General features: G+C 30.2%; 1 long non-coding RNA gene and 2 other non-coding genes across 8 annotated transcripts; all 3 read right to left on the minus strand.

The window, feature by feature from the left end:
* Positions 1 to 724: 724 nt before the first annotated feature.
* On the minus strand, positions 725 to 809 carry TRNAM-CAU (transfer RNA methionine (anticodon CAU)). The gene is given in 2 exon segments: positions 725 to 760; positions 772 to 809. It is a non-coding gene; the product is annotated as a tRNA-Met (tRNA).
* A 2,707-nt stretch (positions 810 to 3,516) lies between these two features.
* On the minus strand, positions 3,517 to 6,746 carry LOC109118748 (uncharacterized). Of its 6 annotated transcripts, none has more exons than XR_011211932.1 (7): positions 6,545 to 6,746; positions 6,082 to 6,125; positions 5,813 to 5,879; positions 5,404 to 5,445; positions 4,342 to 4,445; positions 4,046 to 4,109; positions 3,517 to 3,751 (listed from the first exon to the last, which is right to left on the minus strand). It is a non-coding gene; the product is annotated as an uncharacterized lncRNA (long non-coding RNA). The 6 variants fall into 6 exon arrangements; XR_011211930.1 differs by having other exon boundaries at positions 3,997 to 4,109; XR_011211931.1 differs by lacking the exon at positions 4,342 to 4,445.
* A 2,189-nt stretch (positions 6,747 to 8,935) lies between these two features.
* On the minus strand, positions 8,936 to 9,020 carry TRNAM-CAU (transfer RNA methionine (anticodon CAU)). Its single transcript is given in 2 exon segments — positions 8,936 to 8,971; positions 8,983 to 9,020. It is a non-coding gene; the product is annotated as a tRNA-Met (tRNA).
* Between the last annotated feature and the right edge of the window lie 4,317 nt (positions 9,021 to 13,337).

Genomic DNA, 13,337 nt, shown 5'->3' on the forward strand with positions numbered 1-13,337 from the left:
AATGAATTGCATTATCAAGAAATACATTTTTTTGTCTTTTATAAATGATATTGGCGAATTTATTATTTTAAATACTAATAAAATGAAATTAATTAAAATAGATGCACTCCTCCTTATATTAAGGAATTTGGTTATAACCAATTAATTAAAACAAATAAAATGTGCATCTCAATTTTAAAATTTTAGCAGATATATATGAATATGATAAAAGAAGTAATATTTAAAACTATTGAGAATGTAAGTAATTAGAATCTAAACTAATGGGATTTATGTAGTTTACCCCATTTTTTCAATAAGACTAGGAGTTAGAAAAATGGTTATGAAAATTATGTCAGAACTTTATCGCTCACTTATCTCTCATCCCCAATCTTTGTTGTGGTATCTCATCCCCTTCTAGTTACTTCTTCTATATACTCTATTTGTAATTAGTATGTTATTACTTTGTTGTGCGTACATCGTAATTTGTATCCCGTGAATATTATATATAAGTGTTTGTGTTGAAAATCGAGTTTGTTTCAACATATTTCCAGTATCAGAATTTAAAAATCGAGTTTATTTCAACATATTTCCAGTATCAGAATTTAATACTATTTTTAATACGTTGTAATTTGTATTTCGTGGATATTATATATAAGTGTTTATGTTGGGAATCGAGTTTTCAACATATTTCCAATATCAGAATTTAACACTGTTTTTTTTTAAATAAAAAGGAAGTGTTAAAAGTTGGGGTGAGAGAGGCTCGAACTCTCGACCTCAGGATTACTCAGAAGCTATGAGACCTACGCGCTAGCCATCTGCGCCACCACCCCTTGTTGCTTTTATTATTAATATATGCAATAAGTCCATAAAACGCCCTTTACTAAAGATTCTTTTATACTTTGGACTCAAAACCAAAAACTTATACTCTCTCCCGTTAAAAACAAAACAAAAAATTAATTTGTCTTGACACGAAATTAAAGAAAATAAAGAAAACTTTTAAATCTTGTGATAATAAATTAAAGTTATGTCAAACATACAAAATTGTTCTTTAATTTTATAGCTTTAAATATATCATGTGAAAACTTAAAGCAAAATGTTACAAAAAAAATCATTTTTTAAACAGACTTAAATCATTTTTTTGAAAGGAGGGAATAACTACTAGCAAGAGTCAGGAGAGATTATTTCTGCGAGAACATGAATACTTCGCTTCTAAATTAAATAATACAACATCTAATTGCAACAACTAATTAAATTCGTAAAATCACTTCTTTCTTTTATGAGTTAGTAGAGTTCTTAGATAATTGATAATTTTATGTAATATATATTAAAGCATATTGAGAATTTGAAGAAAAACAGTATTTTGCTTTTATACCAAAATCTTTCAGAAGGAAGAAGTATGAAACAAAATTATTGCTGTTATTAAATGGATCTTTTTTTCTCAAATATAAAACTACTTTTTTCAAAAAAAAATATCTAAATCCTAGATATTTTTGAAACATGAATATATTGGGAAAGATGCAATCAAATTATTGACCTCAAAATAACAAATAAAATCATCATCTTGGGCCTGTGCATCTAAATAAATAAACACTTATATTTGATCTAAGTTATAAATTTGACACTTCAAATTAGGCAAATTTATATATTTAAGTTTGTCAAAAACAATTATGTACTTATATTTAACGATTATTATGTTGATGAACGATCGTACAATAAAAAAATTATTTCCGTTCATCGATACGTTATCCGATGATCAATTTAACACTTGTAATTAATTTAATCATGCAACGAGGTCAAACGCTATAGACATACGTATCCAATATAGCTCCCTACAAATTTTAAAAACACCAAACAAAGAAAGAAACCCTTCACCATATCACATGCAAAAAAAAATTCCCTCCGTCTTAAAATATGTGGTACTTCTTTTTTGTTTTTGGAATTTTAAGATAGAATTGATCTTGTTCTTTTAAAATTATTCTTATTTATAAACAAAAAACTATATAATTAAACATACTTTACTATCATATATTATTATTACCTATACTTTTAAAATATTAGGTATCTTATCACTAGTTTTTATATTGTACTGGCGCTTGTCTTTCTGGCAAACGTCGTTGGGGAAGTGAGCCATTCTGATATCAAGAAAATAATGGAAGAAGAGAGAAGTTACCTGAAAAAGAAAGTAATTGACATTAGCCACAAAGTATGCTCATGATTTGCCTGCTTATAGTTCCAAAAATGGACTTGGAAACTTCATAAAACTTGAGACTAGCATCAAATTGGGTGATCTCTCTAATTATTCCGTCTTTAAACTTGCAACTCATTCTGGTACACGCGTTGATGCTTCTGCACATTTCAATCAGACCTTATTCGAATCGGGTTATGACGTTATTTCCTTTCCTCTACCAACTTTGAATGGTAACGTTTCTGACATCTAATTTGTAAATTTTCTTGTATATGGAGTGATAGACTGAAGAAGTATTTGCGAAGGTGATATACCTTTAAATTATGAGTGTTGTAGCAACTTTATTTGGGATGTAGCCCTATTTCCTTTTTCCTTTTGGATAAGGCACAAGTAATTTTAAACTATGACCGAAACCCATAAACAAAACTTTAACTTAATTAAGTTTCTATTACCTTTTCAAACTATTTTTTTTTTTTGTAATTTTGAACACCTTTTAGTTTACCTAACTCAAGTTGAGACGCATGAGAGATATTTAGATATCATATAAGCAAAAAAAGTGTACAAAGTTACAAAAAAATATTATTTAGTGGTAATAAAATCTTAGTTTAATTAAGATGTGACTCAGAGATTCAGTTATAGTCTAGAAGGTATTTGTGTCTTATCCCTTTCTTTTTTCCTTACTAGTAGTTTCTTAGTATCTTGATAGTGTGTAGTCATATTCTTTTTCCTTGTAAATCAACTTTTTTTCTTTTGAGTGGAGAATTTTTGAAGAATAATTTCTCTACCTAGAAAGGTATATATAAGATAATGAGATTATATTATTCTAGATATGTTATTGTTCAGGCTCAACATATTGAATGCTAGGATTGTGCAAAATCCGAACCGAAAAAAATGTTATTGTGTTATTATTATTGAATTACTGGATTATTGGGTTTTTGAAAAAACTTATTAGATTATTGGTTCGATATAAAATATTACTATTGAGTTCACTAAAAAAAAAAACACTTAAATTGTGGGGTTAAAATTACATATTGTGGAGGTTAGTAACCCCACAATTTAGTGTTATAACAATTGAGAGAACCGCACAAATAGGTGTGCCACAATAAAAATAGGTGTGCCACAATAAGTCTCGGTTTTTTTTTTTATCAACCCCTGTTAGTGAGGGTTTAAAACCCAGAAATGTATATTAATAAAACTGCACATCAAGTTCTAGGAGTCAAAACCCCCACAAATCATGAATTTTACATTAGGAACAACATGAGTTCTAATTTATGTACATGTAACCTTTTAGAGAATTATGCTAGAAAAGTTGTATTTTAAATATTAATGACGAATTAACATGCACATCATAGTCAAACCTAAAAGGACTTATTAACATTAAGTAGTAACAAAATACCTCAGAAATACAAAAATGCATCATAAAGTGTACTACTAGTTTTACAAACTAAATTGAAACATATCTTTCACTTCAACCATTACCATTATAAGAAACTTCAAATCACTACAAAAACTGTCGAATCAAACTTCCAGCAAAATGAAAGTTACTTTGAAATCAACTATTCTGCACCACAGATCCCTAATCTTGCTCTACATGAAAGCATAAGTTCAGTCAGTAGAACATACAAGAGAAAAATTACAAAGAACAGGAAATAGATGTTACCAAAGACATCAATGAAATTATAGAGAATGATGAAAACATGGAAAGACTTTGAGTTGCATATTCTACTCTATCAAATGCCAGACTTTGAGTTATATGATTTAGAGAACCATCAACTAGCAGAAACATCAGCAACTAAAAGACTGATGCCATGGTAATTGAACAGAAATTTAACTTTACTGTATGATGCTGGTGATGTCGCAACAAAGTTTCGAGCAACATACATCAAACCATCTTCCACGTATTTGTTCACCTTCCAAACAACAAAGCTGAATCCATTAGGACCACCTGTATTTTAGTTGCATCAGAGAGAAACATTGGCTAAAAGTGGAGGTGAAAATGTACGAGAAAATCAGCAAGTCCAAGTCCGTCAAAACTTGGACCATCTCCAGAATATACCATTTTTCTTCGCACTTTAAACATGTGGACAAAAATAACAATAACGTCTCAATCCCAGACATAATTATTCTAGAGAAACACACGCAAGAACATTCAAGTTTGAGTGTGTCAAACTCATTACCATAAACACTGATCGATCCCATGAGCTTCCAGCTCTTCCACTATTTCACGAGGAATGGAGGGAAGTAGAGACATTGGAATGAGTATCGACATTACAATGTATTCCTACGCCAAAGATTCAGTTGAGTATGAGGGTCGACATTTCTAAAAAAATATACTTTTTTTGGTAAACATATTCCAAAATGTGCATCTAGTTATGTATAACTATTCTAGTAGATAATTAGATAGAGGGTGACATACAAGGGTGACTAATGTGACAGTAAAGCAGAGGAGTGTTCTTTAATAAGAGAAGAAATACTTCTATCTTAGCAAGAAGAAATAAAGTGGTGTAGATAGCCAAGACCATCAACATCACTCATATCTGCGCTGCATCCCATGAATCAAGACACCAACACTTGTAGTTGCATCTTGATATCTCTAAGAGCTCTTCAGGCATCATGCTCTCCTGTGCCATGATTTTCCCGAAGAAGAAAGGTATACTAGGAACACACAATTATACCTGATTCAAGATTTCATGGTTTGATTGGAAGTCAAAAATTAGCCGAAATGGTGAAAAACTTCATCAGATATGGACTGATGTCCATATTATCAAACAATGGTCAAGCAATGCTGCTCATAAATTAATTTAGTTATAAATCTTATCCAAAAAACGAATGGTCAAAATTTGCCTCGTCTATGCAACACTTCATCAAGCTCTTCTTTCCACTTTCTTTACCTCTCAGATAAGCTTGCAACAATAACAATTATTCAGACAATGAAACTAAAATTAGTCAGAGAAGAAGAATAACACAATGCATTATCTACCTTGAATGCAATGTGCACATACTGAAGCTACAGACAAGACCACACAATTCCTTTAAGAATCTGCCTACAAGACTAATTATATGCAACTTGTTTTTTTTTACAATTCTAAGTCATTTTTCATGTAACTATATATAGTAATTTCAATTACTTCTTGTCTTTGCATCATTCCTAGCTTATTTATATCATATGTTGCAACTTAGGTCTTCCTTTTTTAAGAAAATATTGGTGATATCATAGTGAAAATTTTAAACAAACTAACCATAAAGGAAGAGTGAAGAAAAGGGCGTGCTTCCTGATGCTCCTGTAACAAATGGAGCGCACAGTTAGAAAAAACAAATGTATATGTTGAACTTGTTTAATTACCCGAACTTGTAGGAAACTTTGCACCATAATCCATATAAATCCTATATTATTTAAACAAATCAGAAAAATGTTTTGATTTGTATTGATAGTCTTCTAGAACTTTCGAATTTCAAGTCTTATATTTAGATAACTATACAAAACAACTACTGTTACAACCTCAAGCCCAAACCAGAGAACTACTTTTTTGGTCAAAATGCATTAACTAAATACAATTTATAGGTGTAAAGTTATAGCATCAGTGAAGCATGAATGAATTAAGAGTACACCTGACATGCAAATGATAAGAGTATTCTTTTGGATGCTACCTTCTTAGTAGGGAGTCAATTCATGCTTCCGCAACTGATGTGGGGCATCAAGTGGTGGCAACGAAACCTGAAAACAATAGTTCATTTGAGATCACAAATCACAAAAGTTGATTAAATTTAAGCCTGTTTAGTTTGGATTATTTGGCTGAACTAAATTAGTAAACCTCATCAAACAGTCCCGTCTTTTTATCAGTAAAATAGTGTTAATCAATTGAATAATACACAGAACATGAGAAATCAATGTTGAAAATTGAACATGAACTACTAACCTTTTTGCAACTATCTATTGATTCTCTTGGCACAAATTCAGTATCTAAGTTTCATGAAAAGAAAATGTGAGTTAGAAGGGCAAATTACAACAAATTCTCGAGTGAAAGTAGAACCAGGAACAATCGGAATCATAAGCAGAAAGAAGCTGATACATTCAATATTTGCTAGCTTGACAAATAATCAAATAATCAGATAAAATTCAAATCCAATACAAAAATCTCAAACAATCAGAAAAAACCCCAAAATAATTGTAGAGATCTCATATAAGCCGATAGAATACAAACTTTACCTCCATGCATCTATAAATACATAAAAAATGAACTTAGACAATGAATACAAGTATACACCCAGTAATTGTGTACAAAGCTTTGCAATCAGAGATTCAATCTCCGGTGAAATCAATCAACTATGAAGATTGAGATGAGAAAAATCAAATACATGAGAGAAGAGGAAAATAATTACCTTCAAATGGTGAAGAAGTGGAGGAGGAGTAGCGGAGAAGCGAGGAGGAGAGGCGGAGGAGCAGCGGAGAAGCGAAGAGGAGTCGCGGAGGAATAGCGGAGAAGGGAGAAGTGAGAGAAATACTTTGCATTTTGAGACGTTTATATATTTTGCATTATATTTTTCTTTTTCAATGGCGAGAGGCAACCCCCGGTTTAGTCATATTTTCCGACAGTAACACAACCCCCACTATTTAATATAATTTGGGGGTTGCATCTAAACCCACTCTGTTAAACCCCTGAAATTTTAGCCTTTTTTTTAGTGGCTATTGGGTAAATGATAACTCAATAAGATTATAATAATTTATAATTTTATTTTTTTAAATTATTTTATATTAATAATTTAATATATAATTAGACATTATAATTATATCAAATAATTTAAAATTTTCATTTTATTTTTGGTGGTAACATGTAATTATAGTCTTCGTGCTATATTTTCTCTTATTGATGCAATTTGTCATTATCGTTCTTGTTCGACTATAAATGCATTTAGAGAAGTGAGAAGACATAAAATATTTTACGGACATTTTCTTATTGGATAAATCGAAAATCGAACCGATAATGATAAAAAATCGATAAGTTGAAAATCGATAAAGAATATCTTATTGGTTGCTATTGGGTTAGCATATTTAAAAACAAAAAATCAAATCGATAATTCATAAAACTGAATCGAAACGATCGACCGATGCATATTGAATACACTTGTGGTTTCTGCTTATATATACTAGTCTTACTTGAAATTTAGCTAGGTTTTTATTTTCTTTTTGAACAATATGACATATTTTGGTGTTAATGCAGGTCCAGTTCTTGTAGTGGACACCCCACGGGACAAGAATATTACCGGTATGTTTCTAAAAATTATTTTGCACCAAATGATATAAACCTTATTGTTGCTCGTCCTTTTTGTTCGTCAGCTGAAGTTATGAGGTCATTGAACATACCTCGGAGAGTGAAACGTGTTCTCTTCCGAACATTAAACACAGACAAGTACTTGTTCGTCTATTTCGAATGCTAAAACTATCTACAGACGTTGTTTGTTCATCTTGTCATGTCGTTTTGTGTTGGATGTGATATTGTGAACATAAAATAGGAAGCTGATGTACAAGAAAGAATTTGATTCCTCCTATGCTGCATTCACCTCAGACGGATCATAGTATTTGGTACATAATACTGATATCTAACTCGTTGGCGTTGATTACTTATCTGTTGCCATTAATCCCAAGGATGAGCTCGTTAAAGTTCATCAACTACTTATGGATCCTAAAGTAAGTCCATTTGCCTAATTTGATTGAGTTTAAGCTTTGTACACCTCCACAACATAATGGTAACGCCTGCATACACTCTATTCTCATCAGATCCTACTTGTGAGATTTCACGGGATATGTTATTGTTGTTAAGCACATATAGAGTTATAACCTATTGGTAGTCCGTTAAGTTGAACTGATGTATCATTGTCAGTGTATAAAACCTAAAATATGATGTAAGATTGAAACCGTTTTTGATAGAGAAATGTCAATAGGTTTCTTGTTTATAAATGCATCAAGATATTATTCCAGTGGAAGGTCTCAACCTCGATGATGCAGTCCCGAGAGTTTATACAATTCATTGTCTACCGTTGAGGTTGGTTCATGGAAATGGTTCACCTACCAGGTGCATCCTCTTCTAGTGATCATTTTGGCTTAGCAAGAGTGCATTTTAAAGCATAAAACACTCTTCTTCCCTGTTAGGTATGAGGATCAGAGAAAGGGCAATAACAACAAGAATCGAATAAAAAAATATAGCGAAAATAAGCAATAAATGAGAAAGTAATTTGACTCTGCAAGGGCCTACGGGTTATTAGTGACTTCTATTTGGGATCCAGGCCAATAACCATTTGTTAAATAAGATTAGGAGTTAGAAGAACAGTTATAAAAATTATGTCGAAGCTTTGACTTTTAGTTATCTCTCGTCCCCTTTCTCTGTTCTGATATCTTAACCCTTTCTAATTATCTTTTTCTATGTACTTTATATGTTCTTCTATATACTCTATCTTTAATTAGTATGTTATTACTTTGTTGTGCATATAATACGTTATAATTTGTATCCCACAAATATTATATATGAATGTTTGTATTAGAATTTATATATTGTAGTTTGTATCCTATGAATATTATTATATATATCAGTGTTTGTATCAGAATTTAAATCTGTTTTTTTTTTAAATAAAAAGGAAGTGTTTGAAATTTAAAACTGTTTTTTTAAAACAAAAAGGAAGTGTTTATAATTTATATCCCATGAATATTATTATATAGCAGTGTTTGTATCAGAATTTAAAACTGCTTTTTAAAAATAAAAGGAAGTGTTAAAATGTTGGGGTGAGAGAGGCTCGAACTCTCGACCTCAGGATTACTCAGAAGCTATGAGACCTACGCGCTAGCCAACTGCGCCACCACCCCTTGTTGTTTTTATAATAAATATATGCAATAAGTCCACAAAAGGCCCTTTTCTAAAGATTCTTCTATACTTGGGACTCAAAATAAAAACTTATACTCTCTCCCCTTAAAAACAAAAAAATAAATAAATAATTTTACTTGACGCGAAATTAAAGAAAACAAAGAAGACTTTTGAATTTGGTATTTATAAATTAAAGTTATGTCAAATATATAAAATTGTTCTTTAATCTTATGGCTTTAAACGTGTCATGTGAAAACTCAAAGCAAAACGTTATAAAAAAAAGAAAAGGTCATTTTTTTAAACAGACTTAAATCATTCTTTTAGAAAGGAGGGAATAACTACTAGCAAGAGTCAGGAGAGTTTACTTCTGCGAGAACAGGAATACTTCACTTCTAAAGCAAAACGTTACAAAAAAAGAAAAGGTCATTTATCACTTCTAAAGCAAAACGTTACAAAAAAAAAAGGTCATTTTTTTAAACAGACTTAAACCATTCTTTTAAAAAGGAGGGAATAACTACTAGCAAGAGTCAGGAGAAATTACTTCTGCGAGAACAGGAATACTTCACTTCTAAATTAAATAATACAACATCTAATTGCAACAACTAATTAAATTCGTAAAATCATTTCTTTCTTTTACGAGGGAGTAGAGTTCTTAAATAATTGATAATTTTATGTGATATACATTAAAGCATATTGAAAATTTGAAGAAAAGCAGTATTTTGCTTTTATACCAAAATCTTTCAGAAGGAAGAAGTATGAAACAAAATTATTGTTGTTATTAAATGGATCTTTTTTTTTCTCAAATATAAAACTACTTTTTTGAAAAAAATTATCTAAATCCTTAATATTTTTGAAACATGAATATATCGGGAAAGATGCAATCAAATTATTGACCTCAAAATAACAAATAAAATCATTAAGTTCGGCCTGTGCATCTAAATAAATAGACACTTATATTTGATCTAAGCTAGCAATTCGACGCTTCAAATTAGGTAATTTATATATTTAGATTTGTGAAAAACAATTTTGTACGTATATTTGACGATTATTATGTGGATGAACGATCATACAATAGAAAAATTATTTCCGTTCATCGATACGTTATTAAATGATTAATTGGACACTTGTAATTAATTTAATTATGCAACGTGGTCAAACGCTATAGACATACGTATTCAATAGCTCCCTACAAATTTTAAAAACCAAATAAAGAAACAAACCCTTCACCATATCACATGCAAACAAAAATTCCCTCCGTCTTAAAATATGTGGTATTTCTTTTTTGTTTTTGGAATTTAAGATAGAATTGATCTTGTTCTTTTAAACTTATTCTTATTTATAAAGGAAAAATTATATAATTAGACATCTTTACTATCATACACTATTATTATCTATACTTTTGAAATATTACGTATTTTATCACTAGTTAATAGTTTTCTATCATATATTAAAGAAAATACACTTAAATACATGTTTTTTTGCTACTGGATACATAAAAATAGGGAGAGAAGCGAACAAGATTCGAATATATCCCAATAACATGTGAATCACATTAAATATATATTAGATACATGTATCTATACATATTTGGAGTGATTTACATGTATACCAGATACATGAAAGAATAGTGCTGAGCAAGATGAGAAAGAGAAGCGAGAAAATTTTGATATGTATCCTAAATACATGCGAATCCACTTAGATATAATGTATATAGTACAAATGTATATAGTACAAATTACACTTAATTTTGACCTCATGTATCCATTATACATATATCTGGATGTATCCGCAGACACCAAAATCTGGTAAGATACATTATATTGTAAAATAAAATGTATCTAAAAAATTAACTTTTTAACTAGTGAGAATTATCTAAGTTATTAGGTATTTATTTTACTATTATTATTATCAAATACTATTCCATTTGTTTCATATTAATTGTCTACACTATCATTAAAAATAATTGTTCTTAATTGATTTTCAATTTATTAATTAAGATAAAAAAAAATTATATCATATTTTTATGATTAATTCTTTTTTATTTTTAAAAGGCGAACAAATTTATAAAGTTCAAAAAAGGTATAACACATTTTATAATTAACAAGGATAGTAACATTTAATATAAAAAAAATATAACCATAGTAATAATTAGTAATAGAGCTGTCAATATGAGCTAGTCTACCCCATTTAGGCTAACTCATACAAGCTTTGACATTTTACGGGTTAGGTCGGGCTAGCTCATTTTTGGCGTGGGCCAGAAAATAATCGGCCCAATCAACTAGTACGTGGGCTACACAGGCTTGACGGGCCAACCCACTTTTTTAAAAAAATTATATTTTTTTTATAATTATTAAATTAAATTTTAAATTATAATTTAAAATATTATCATAAATATCGACAAAACAATATTACATGATATTGATGTTAGTACTTGTTAATCAAATCAAAATAAAATTATTTTTATAATATTTATTAGGGATAATTTCAGAGACCTCCCTCCAGGCTTCACTTTATAACACTCACATTCCTTGTGGTTTACGACATTACGTCTACCTCTCTTATTTTCATTTACTTGTAACCATTCTTTAAACCTATTTAAAATAAATATAAATTAATATAGATTTGACAATTTTACTCTTTTTTATATAAATTTCTTCTTATTAATAAATATTATATAAAAAATAACTCATTTAACAAATATTTTAAAAATAAATTAACACAAAGACTTGTTTTTTTAATCCAACAAAGATCAAAGTCTTCAACTAAACTGACCCACATTTTCACCAAAGATTAACTCCTTATCTCTATTTCAGCTTTACCAATTCACGTAAATTTCCCCCCCACAATAACCCATCATTTTCCGGCAACAATTTCTTTAAATAGAAGACAAAATTGAACTTCCCAAGAAAGAAATTCGATAAGAACGATAAGATTTTGTTCTAGTTAAACATTTACACAAGCGAAGAAGAAACATGATCCAACGAATAAAGATAAATCATTGAAAATTAGATCCAAACATTCATATATAAGGGTAATTTTTTTGTCAAATCTAAATTAATTTATAATTATTTGAATAGGTTTAAAGAATGGTTACAAGAAAATGAAAATAAGGAAGGTAGACGTAATATCGTAAACCACAGGGACAGTGAGTGTTATAGAGCGAAGCCTGGAGGGAGGTCTCTGAAATTATCTCTATTTATTAAGGCTTTTTTCAAGTAAAAGTATAAATATATAAGTTCTTAAGATTTCCGTTTCAAGCCTACATTAGTATTTTTAGCATTCAACCTCGCATACTCGTGCATTCAATATACTGATGCAAGTTGGCTTGCATCGTATTAAGATGCAAATGCAGGGAGCGAGGATCGACATCCAACGCACCGTTGATCTAATGAGCACTCCAGAGCTTGTGGTGAGTTTCCTTGCATTCCGGAGGACTCTTTTATTTGCTTTCTAGTTTCGTCATTTGGATGTTATGGGGTTTGTCCAAAAAATTTTCACGCCATGAGCTTACACCCGTGACGTGGCCGGCATTAGAAGACTATTGTTGGCCACGAGCGTAACCTTTGTCTGGCTTACTTAACTCAGCGGAAGACAACAATCAATACTATATATTCAAAAAACTGAACTAAATAGAATAACGAGTTAACTGGAATGTTTTAAAGATTTCAACTTTCAACTTAGCCAAAATGACAATCCAAATCTTAACAAATAGAAAGAATTAGAAATACTAAAGGACTAACCTCTGACTTTCAATTTATGAAGAACTGAGATGGATGTTGGGACATGCTCCACAACATTCTGATAAAGAAAATACTGAAAAACAAAACAATAAAAAGAGTCCTTTGAAATGCAAGGAGGCTCACCAACTGAATTTTGAGTGCTCAACTTAGTCAACAGTGTGGTGGATGCCGATCCTCGTTACATGCGTCTACATCATGATACGTTTCAAGCCAACTGTATCAGTATTTTGAATGTACGAGTATGCGAGTTTGAATGCTAAAACAACTTAAACTTGAAAAGAGTAAAAAGAAGCACTTACCTTGGCTTTGCTTAACCTATGAATAACATAACTTTACTGACTCATTTCAATATAATGCAATTTAAAAGAAAGTGCAATATAAAGAAAAGTTGTTTGAAAAGATGTTGTAAATTCTGAATATATACAAGGATACAAATAACTATGAGATGTATGTAAAACTACAAATAAACTGATGTGTATATATAAATATTTAACTTCTGTGGGAGTTTCCCTAACTGACAACCATCACTTAAGAGCTATAATGATGTTATAATGATCTACCTCACGCTACCAGCGCATC

This window comes from Solanum lycopersicum, chromosome 10 (assembly GCF_036512215.1).
Source record: "Solanum lycopersicum chromosome 10, SLM_r2.1".
Taxonomy (NCBI): domain Eukaryota; kingdom Viridiplantae; phylum Streptophyta; class Magnoliopsida; order Solanales; family Solanaceae; genus Solanum; species Solanum lycopersicum.